Genomic DNA, 9,551 nt, shown 5'->3' on the forward strand with positions numbered 1-9,551 from the left:
CAATTCAAACATATTTGGTACCATTTCTTGTTTCACACATTTCTGGCCCATTTTAGCGTGCGCACGGAGTTAGTTAAGGTCTTCTCACACACACACACAGATACACAATACATTTGTTAACTTGCAGACAGACACAGATTCCCTAAGAGGTTTACTGTACTTCAACCCTCCTAGTTCTGCGTTCTACTAAAAAATATTGGTATTCTTATCTTCTTAACTAAATTGAAACAAAGTACAAGTTGCTCTTACCTTGAACCAGAGTGGGTCTTTATTCTGCCGATTCTTGAGAACCCGTCACCCGATAGGGACCAGTCGGTGGGCCGGCCTCTGTTGACGTCAATTCAGACGGAGGACTTTTGAAGTAAAGAATCCCGTGACTCGGAACTCCCCGTACGGTAACGGTCACCGGTGATCTGGTCCTGTCACAGGATCTTGGGTTCCGGCTCGAAAGACCAAAGTTTGAGAGGGAAATCCACCTTAGACAGCACTCAGGATCAAGTTAAGAAGTTTATTTACTCGTACGAGGAGACAAGATACAGCAAAAATAAGGATATTTGTCTACTGGTTCTAACCGCTGTGACCCGTGCAATAGGGCTGCATACACAGCAATTAGCCTGATAGACGCCTATCCACTGGATATTTGCCTATTGGTTCTAATCACTGTGACCCGTGCAATAGGGCTGCATACACAGCAATTAGCCTGATAGACACCTATCCAGGCTTGTCTGTCTGACAATTAATCTAGACTTTTATAGACTGTTTATTTCCTTACTTTTATGTAAAAATGCTGACTTTGCCACCTCTCCTGGATATGATTGGTTGACTTGTATATATGGGCTTAACCTTTATTGTCAATCCTAGAAGAAGGTGTAGCTCAGTCTTACAGACTCAAACAAGGAAGTGACTTGCAGTTTGCATCTACTTCAAAAGTACAGTTTCTAAAGCAATCTTTTGTAAGCAGGCATAAATGATTATAAAATAAGCATCTCATTTTTCTAACAGTGGGAGAGTAGGTCCTGGCTGGAAGAAAAGAGAAATAGGGTGGTGCTTTCTTCAGCATCTTCAGAGTCTCTGTGCTCCTCAGACCAGGAAGATATACCTACAGAGAATAGGTTTGGGTCTCTATCAGACCAAAGATTTCTTCTGACTCTGGATCAGATGGAGGTTGAGAACATTGCTGGGACAACCCCCGAGGTGCAGGGGGCCCTAGTGATAGACTGAGGAATGCCTATCTCAATCACCTTGATGGCAGTTAACGCCCCAGTAAAAGTGGCAACTATTAATGTTGCCAGCTTGAAATCTGAGTGCTCGTAATGTGGCCTTATTTTTGCTCAGCGAAATTGAAGCTGACGTTTTGTTTTTGCAAGAGACCCGGCTTGATAGCCTCGCTGATATACAACTGGTGAAGAGGGAGTGGAGGTGTGGCCCCTCCTTCTGGTCTCTTGCGGCCGAGCCTTACAGTGGGGGGCAGTTTTTTTTTTACTGATATGGTAACGTGCCAGCGGGTTATTGAAGTAGAGATTGGAAGGTGCATGGTCCTGGACATCTCTGTGAAGGGGCAGGACCTGCATTTAATCAACAAATATAGCCCGCAGTCCAAGTGGGAAAGGAAATACCTCTTTACAAAGAATAAGCCTTTCCTTTTTACGGCTCGGCATTTTGTCTTTGGAGGTGATTTTAACACCATCACTAGGCCCAAAGACAGGAAAGTCTCCACCGACAGGCTGGGCTATGACAGCATTTTTCTTCATGCCATAGTTAGGGATGCAGATCCGCCCCAACTGGGTCGGCAACGGCCCTGGAGGAGCGCCGAGAAGACAATCAAACTTGACTATCTAGCGAAAGTAAAAGTCGTAACAAGGTTTCCGTAGGTGAACCTGCAGAAGGATCATTACCAGGAGAAGGTGAAGACAAGGCTCGGGGAAAGGAGGGAAAATGGAGATAAAGGGGAGCACCGACTCCCCCCCCCCAACCGCACGGAACCCAAGCCGCACGCGACGGGGGTGGGGATGGTGGGGGGAGGCACCTGCAACCGCGGCCCACTCTCCCCTGGACCCTCCCCACCCGAGGGCAGAGGAATGCGCTGGAACGTCGGGCGAACGCCGGCTGGCGAGGATGGGCTGCTGGATCCGTCCTCCCACCTGTGTCCCCGGCAGGCCGAGTCGGGTACCGGCACGGGCCCTGCCACCCTGACCCGGGGCCCAGAATGTTTGGAAGCCTCGAGGCTGGTGCACCCCACCCTCCGAGCCCACGGGAAGGGGGTGGGGTGGTCTTGGGGCCACCACCCGGGCGTCTGATTTCCCCCCCCCTCAACAGGGAGGGGGGCGAGAACCGACAAGTCTTCATTACGCCGGGAACTATGTTGAAACGTACCAGAGCAAGACTCTTAACGGTGGGTCACTCGGCTTGTCGAAGAATGCAGCTAGCTGTGAGAATTTGTGTGAATTGCAGGACACATTGATCATCAATACTTCAAACGCACCTTGCGGCCCCAGGTTCCTCCCAGGGCCATGCCTGTTTGAGGGTCGCTCCTCTGTCGGTCGCATGGCTGAGGTGCTCACAGGGGCCATCGGTGGGAGGGGGCGGCGCAGAGTGGTCCAAGCCCCAACGCCCTCCACCCCTTCCCGAAGGCCCCTTCATCCCCCAAAAGCCACACTCATCTCCCCGACGGTGTCTCCATGCTCCACTCTCTCCCAAGGGCGGTGCGGCTGTCTGGGGCCAAACCAGCAGGGCTGCAACCGCGGTTTTCCGCACCTTCACCCGGAAGGTCAGGTGGGTCCCGGGCGCGGGAAGGGATGGCATGTGGCTGGCTGTTGCGGAGGAAAAGAAACTAACCAGGATTCCCTCTAACGGCGAGTAAAGAGCCCAGCGCCAAATACCCAGCCGCAGGCCATGTGGTGTATGGGAGGCCAGAATCACCCCAGCGTCGCTTGGGGGCCCAAGTCCTTCTGATTGAGGCCCAGCCCGCGGACAGTGTTAGGCCGGTAGCTGCCCCTGGCGTGGCAGAACCCAGCCTCCCCAGAGTCGAGTTGTTTGGGAATGCAGCCGAAAGCGGGTGGTAAACTCCGTCTAAGACTAAATAGCAGACAAGTACCGTAAGGGAAAGTTGAAAAAAACTTTGAAGAGAGAGTTCAAGAGGGCGTGAAACCGTTAAGAGGTAAAAAATGGGTGGGGTCCGCCTGGAGGGTTCAACCCGGCGGGCCAGGGTCAGCTGCACCTCCTCGCGGGGCCCGGCCTTACAGCCCCCTCCCCAAGGCAAGAGCAGTCACTGGGGCAGAGACGACCGCCTCCACGCCCTCCTCCCGCTGAACTGTACCACCCCCCTCCCCCCAGCGCGGCTGTCAACCGGGGCAGACTGTCCCCAGGGTGCCCCAGCCACGCCACTGAGGCTGGAGGGCCCATGCCTCCACGTGGGTGCCAGGGGTCTGCAGCGACGTCTGTGTCCCACCCGACCCATGTTGAAACACGGACCAAGAAGTCTGACGCACGCGCGAGTCAGTTAACCCCCCGTTTTGCGAGTGAAACCCTGCGGCGCAATGAAGGTAAGGGCCGGGACCCCCCCGGCTGAGGTGGGATCCCGCCGGCGGAGACAGTCGCGGGTGCACCACCAGCCCGTCTCGCCCGCCGGGGAGGTGGAGCCTGAGCACAAACGGCAGGAACCGAAATATAGTGAACTATGCCTGGTCAGGGCGAAGCCAGAGGAAACTCTGGTGAAGGTCCGCAGCGGTCCTGACGTGCAAATCGGTTGTCCAACTTGGGTATAGGGGCGAAAGACTAATCGAACCATCTAGTAGCTGGTTCCCTCCGAAGTTTCCCTCAGGATATCTGGCGCTCGGGGGCGACCCCAGTTTTATCCAGTAAAGCGAATGATTAGAGGTCTTGGGGCCGAAACGATCTCAACCTATTCTCAAACTTTAAATGGGTAAGAAGCCCGGCTCGCTGGCCTGGAGCCGGGCGTGGAATGCGAGCGCCCAGTAGGCCACTTTTGGTAAGCAGAACTGGCGCTGCGGGATGAACCGAACGCCGGGTTAAGGCGCCCGATGCCGACGCTCATCAGACCCCAGAAAAGGTGTTGGTTGATATAGACAGCAGGACGATGGCCAAGGAAGTCAGAATCCGCTAAGTGTGTACCAACTCACCTGCCGCATCAACTAGCCCTGAAAATGAATGGTGCTGGAGCATCAGGCTCATACCCAGTGCTGAGAGCGAGTCCCCCCCAGGGGCTAGGCGGCGATGAGTAGGAGGGCCGCCAAGGTGGGCGCGCAAGCCCACGGTGAGGGCCAGGGCGGAGCCACCGCGGGAGCAGATCTTGGTGGTAGTAGCAAATATTCAAACGAGAACTGTGAAAGCCGAAGTGGAGAAGGGTTCCATGTGAACAGCAGTTGAACATGGGTCAGTCGGTCCTGAGAGATAGGCGAGCGCCGTTCAGAAGGGACGGGCGATGGCCTCAGTCGTCATCAGCCGATCGAAAGGGAGTCGGGTTCAGATCCCCAAACCGGAGCAGCGAAGACAGGCGCCCCATGGCGTCCAGTGCGGCAACGCGACTGATCCCGGAGAAGCCGGCGGGAGCCCCGGGGAAAGTTCTCTTTTCTTTGTGAAGGCAGGGCACCCTGGAATGGGTTCGCCCCGAAAGAGGGGCCCGAGCCTTGGAAAGTGTTGCGGTTCTGGTGGCGTCCTGAGAGCTCTCGCTGGCCCTTGAAAATCCGGGGGAGAGGGTGAACAGCCTCTGGCATGTTAGAACAATGTAGGTAAGAGAAGTCGGCAAGTCAGATCCGTAACTTCGGGATAAGGATTGGCTCTAAGGGCTGGGTCGGTTGGGCTGGGGAGCGAAGCAAGGCTGGGCGTGCACCGCGGCTGGACGAAACACCGTCCTGCCTCCCCTCCCCGGGCAGCAACTCTGGACACGTACTGGGCCCTTCCCATGGATCACCCTAGCTGCAGCGGGCGCCTTTCCCCCAGCCCCCTGAGGCCAGAGCTGCTGAAAATGTTTTGGCAAAAGTATGAGTCGGTGTATGTGGCAAATCCCAGGTGGGTGGGATTAACCCCTAGGCTGCTGTCTCGGCAGAGCCCTGTAAAGAAAATGACCATACTGGTTAGGAACGAGTCAGTTCCAGCATCGGATATCACCGTCTGGCTGAACCGTCATTGTGAAGTGTTAGGACCCCTGGTTAAAATACTAGATGAGAGGAAAATTTGGACGGGGGGATAGAATGCGACGGTTCGCTTAAGGCCTGCTGGGCATGTGTTGGTACACATCCCTTCCTCGGCCTTTTTGGGCAAAGATAGGTTGGTTATTTTCTATCCTGGGCAGCCTCGTGTGTGCCACCGCTGTGGAGCCAAGGGGCACTTTGCGGCCATGTGTCCGGTGCTCCCTTTGTCAGGAGATAGGGCACTGGGCACGTGAGTGCGTCCAAATCAAGTGCAACCTTTGTGGGGTGATGGGGCATTCCTACAGTGCGTGTCCCGAGGCCCTGCGTAATTTGCCTGACGGAGATTTGGCGGCGGAATTGGATAGCGTTGAGGCGGAGGAGGCGGCGCACTTGGTAGAGAGGGCACGAGCTGGTGCTCCTGGGGAGGAGAGGTGGTGGAAGAGACCCAGTTGGAACCTGTTCTGGAGGATCAAGTGCAAGAGTTTCCGATGGCTCCTAGGGTAGGGTTGGTTGGGAGAAAGGAGGTTCTGGCATAGGGTGCTAAAGGGGCGGGGGTGGTTGAGGTGGGTGATAAGTCTGGGATTTTGGCCCCTCCGGTTTTGTTGCCAGCTAGGAGAGCTAGGGCGGGAGGGAGGGTTGGTACCCGGAGGGTTCAGGTGGCTGCCCAATCGGGGCAGGGGGTTGTCCGTTAAGGGTAAGGGTAGGCCGGTCCTCTCCTCAGCAGGGTCAGTTTCGTCCTTAGAGGTGGATGATCTGGTCCTAGACAACCAGTTTGGGACACTATCAGGGGATGATGGGGGTGTGTCTAGTGACCCCGGTTCCCCGATGGAGGAGGAGTTAGGGAAGTCCCGGAAGAGGGACAGGGATCTCGCTAAGAAGGTCAAGGGAAAGGGGAAGAAGCGCCTTACTCAATTACCTTGATGGCAGTTCCCGCTCCGATAAAACTGGCGACCATTAATGTTGCCAGTTTAAGATCAGTAAGGGCTCGTGAGATGGCCTTAGTTTTGCTCAGTAAGATTGAAGCTGATATTTTATTTTTGCAGGAGACCAGATTGACCAGCTTGGCGGATTTACATATGGCCAAAAAGGAGTGGAGGTGTGGCCCCTCGTACTGGTCTCTTGCGGCTGAGCCTTACAGCGGGGTTGCGGTTCTTTTTTCCGGCATGGTAACGTGCCGGCGGGTAATCGAGGTGGAGATCGGAAGATGTCTGGTAATAGACGTCCTTTTGAAGGGGCAGGAGCTGCGGCTGATTAACATCTATGGGGCGCAGTCCAAGTGGGAGAGGAAGGGCCTCTTCAGAAGGATAAAGCCCTTCCTTTTTACGTCCCGCCGTATTGTCTTTGGAGGTGATTTCAACACCATCACTAGGCCCAAGGACAGGAAAGGCTCCACTGACAGGCTGGGATATGATAGTATTTTTTTTAATTCGATAGTCAGGGAAGCAGGCCTGGTGGACGCTCTAATTAAGAGTGACCCAGGCAGCACGGGGTTCACTTTTAGGAGAGGTAAAAGTGAGAGTAGGATAGATAGGTTTTTTTAAAAGGAGGATTCTGCCTTCTCGGCACCTGAGTGTCGGGTGGTGGAGTTCTCTGATCACCTTTTGCTTACTATGTCCTTTAACGTTTCGGATACTCCACTGAGGGGGAGGGGTGTCTGGAGGCTGAATTCGACCCTGCTGGATTGTGAGGTGAGACGATCTTTTGAGGAATTTTTCCGGGCTCAGGAGACTATCCTGGAGTTCTGCGGCAGTAAACTGGAATGGTGGGAGCTCACCAAAGGGCGGATTGCCAGGTTTTTCAAGGCCCTAGGTAAGAAAAAGCAGTTTGATAGATATGTTGCCTACCAGCGGTTGAGAAGGAAACTTGACCATCTTATCTCAGAGGGTGGAGATTCTGGGGCAATCTCAGAGGTGACGTTTCTCCTGAGGAAACATCAATATGATCGGCATGCCTCCTTGGTTCTGGAGAGGGATTATGGAAAGTACCATTCGCCTGATCCCTACCAGAACTGCAAGCGTGGTATAGCGGTTAAAACGGTCAACGGCCTGAGAGATAGTACGGGTTCCCTGACGAAGTCCAGGGCGGGGATTCTGGAGGTCTCTAGGGCTTTCTTTAAAGATCTTTTACAGGAGAAGCGCCTCGACCGGGCAAAGATGGTCAGTTTCTTGGAGGCTACCCCAGGATTGGAAAATAATGTTCTGTCCGCGAGTTTGACGGGGAGATTACCGTCGAAGGTGTCCAGAGCAATTGATAGTCTGACCATTAAGAAAGCGCCAGGGCCAGATGGGTTGACAGCGGAGTTCTTTAAGACCTTTAAGTCCTGCCTGGCCCCTCGTCTTGTGGAGGTGTTTAATGGCTGTCTTGAGGAAGGTTCTCTTCCTCCATGAGAGTTTCGACGGTAATTTTGCTGTCAAAAGGGAAGGATCCTTCAACCATTGAGAATTGGCGCCCCATTAGCCTGCTCAACGTTGATAGGAAGATTCTGGCAAAGATTCTTTTCTGGCGCTTGTCATCAGTGGCAGAAGTGTTGCTCTCGGGGCATCAGCACTGCTCGGTTCAGGGCAGGAGTACTTTGTCAGCGGTGTTAGCTGTCCGGGAGGTTCTGGAGCGGTGCAGGGCTGATGGCGGTGGGAAGTACTTGTTGACTCTGGATCAAGCTAAAGCCTTTGATCGGGTGGATCATGAGTACCTTTGGTCTCTTCTTGGTCGATATGGACTGGATGTGGAGTTTATTGGCTGGTTAAAAACCTTGTACAAAGGGGCGGAGAGCTTCATGCTTGTGAACGGTTGGGTAGCCTTTTGAGGTCGGTTCGGGGGTGTGCCAGGGGTGCCCGTTAAGCCCTCTGCTGTATGCCTTTGCCATCGACCCTTCCATTAGGAGGCTGGATGGTGGGGTGTTATCGGGGGTGTCGGCGGGTGTTCCTGGCGTGCCGCCCGTGAGGGTTGTAGCCTATGCCGATGATGTTTCTGTCTTTATCTCCGGGGCAGAGGAGGCGCAGGTGGTGGTCTCGGAGATGGAACAGTATGCGGAGGCTTCTGGCTCCAGAATCGATCGTGACAAGTGTGAAGTTTTCTGGATGGGTAGAGATGGTGAGAACTTCTCACTTCCGGACATCTTCTCAGAGCCCCAGTCAACAGTAAAGGTATTGGGCATCACCTTTGGCCCCGGTGACTATGGCCGGTTGAATTGGGAGTCCAGGTTGTCAGATGCTGAGGCCAAGATGAGATGCTGGAAGGGGTGGCGGCTCTCCTTAAGGGAAAGGGTCGACTTGATAAAGACCTACTTGATTCCAGTCCTTTTGTATGTCAGCTATGTCTGCCTTTTTCCAGAATCTCTCTACACGAGGATCTACAGCTGTTTCTTCCAGTTGTTGTGGGGAAACAGGCTGAACCTCGTGAAGCGGAACGTTACCTACGTCTCCAGGTGTGAGGGTGGCTTAGGCATGGTCAACCCAGTCGTTTTCTTCTCGGTTATGTTTATGAAACATAATTTTGGTAGTATGTTAAGCGAGGAGCCACCTGGTTGGGTAGGTTTCTTTCTGGGCTGGTTTAGACCTTTTTTCAACAGCTGGATGAGTGGCAGGCCAGTGAGAAGCCTGAGGGTCAGGCATGGTGTGCTCCCGGCTTATGTAGCCCCGAGCCTGAAAATTCTGCGGCAGTGGCGTGTGTCGGCAGAGGAGGTCAGGTCCCTTTTTGGGAGGAATCTCAGGGAGAGGATTGTGGCTGCTGCCTTCCAGGCTCCGCTGGCCTTGAAGGATTGCCCAGGCCACATTTTGAGGGAGGGTCTGAAGTTGTTAAATCTTGAGAGGATCCCCTTGAAGTTTAGGGATCTGGCTTGGGTTGCTTTCCACGGCAGACTATATGTGAGGGGGAACTTGAAGTACTGCTCTTTGGATGACCGGCATTGTCCGAGAGTGGGTGGGGGGAAAGTGGAAACTATGGACCACTTTTTGCTTCAGTGCCCCTTCAATGTAGAGGTTTACAAACAGGTGGGAAGTGCCCTGGGCATCCCTTTCCTATGCTGCATGTCCTATGCGGAGTGGGTGTATGGGGCGTTTTCAAGACAGCTGGATTTTGATTTTGAGACACTTTTTCTAGTTAGTCTAGTGGTCCGTTATTTCATGTGGAATGCACGGTGCCAGGTATCCCTTCGACAGAAAGTCCTTCCTGTCGTGGTGGTGGTGAACGATATTCTGGGTGCAGTTGGGAAGATACAGTGTCTTGAGAGGGACAGGATGCGGCCTAAGGCCTGGATGGAGGTGTGGAGGAACATCAGGCCTGGGTTCGTGTCTTGTTGATCTCTGGGTGAGGTTCTGTCCTTTCTGTGTGATCACGCCCTTAGATTGTGTATCGGTTGTTTTTTTTTGGTTGGGTAAATCGGAAGATCTCTATCGCTTAGCC

At 53.8% G+C, this 9,551-nt stretch overlaps 2 pseudogenes; both read left to right on the forward strand.

Moving 5' to 3' along the window:
- Window positions 1-2,381: 2,381 nt before the first annotated feature.
- LOC149434404 (5.8S ribosomal RNA) lies at window positions 2,382-2,528 on the forward strand (annotated as a pseudogene).
- A 278-nt stretch (window positions 2,529-2,806) lies between these two features.
- LOC149434405 (28S ribosomal RNA) lies at window positions 2,807-4,736 on the forward strand (annotated as a pseudogene).
- The last annotated feature ends 4,815 nt before the right edge of the window (window positions 4,737-9,551 follow it).

This window comes from Staurois parvus, unplaced genomic scaffold (genome assembly GCF_062004578.1).
Source record: "Staurois parvus isolate SC_StPar_1 unplaced genomic scaffold, SC_StPar_1.0 ptg001754l, whole genome shotgun sequence".
In the NCBI taxonomy this organism is placed as follows: Eukaryota; Metazoa; Chordata; class Amphibia; order Anura; family Ranidae; genus Staurois; species Staurois parvus.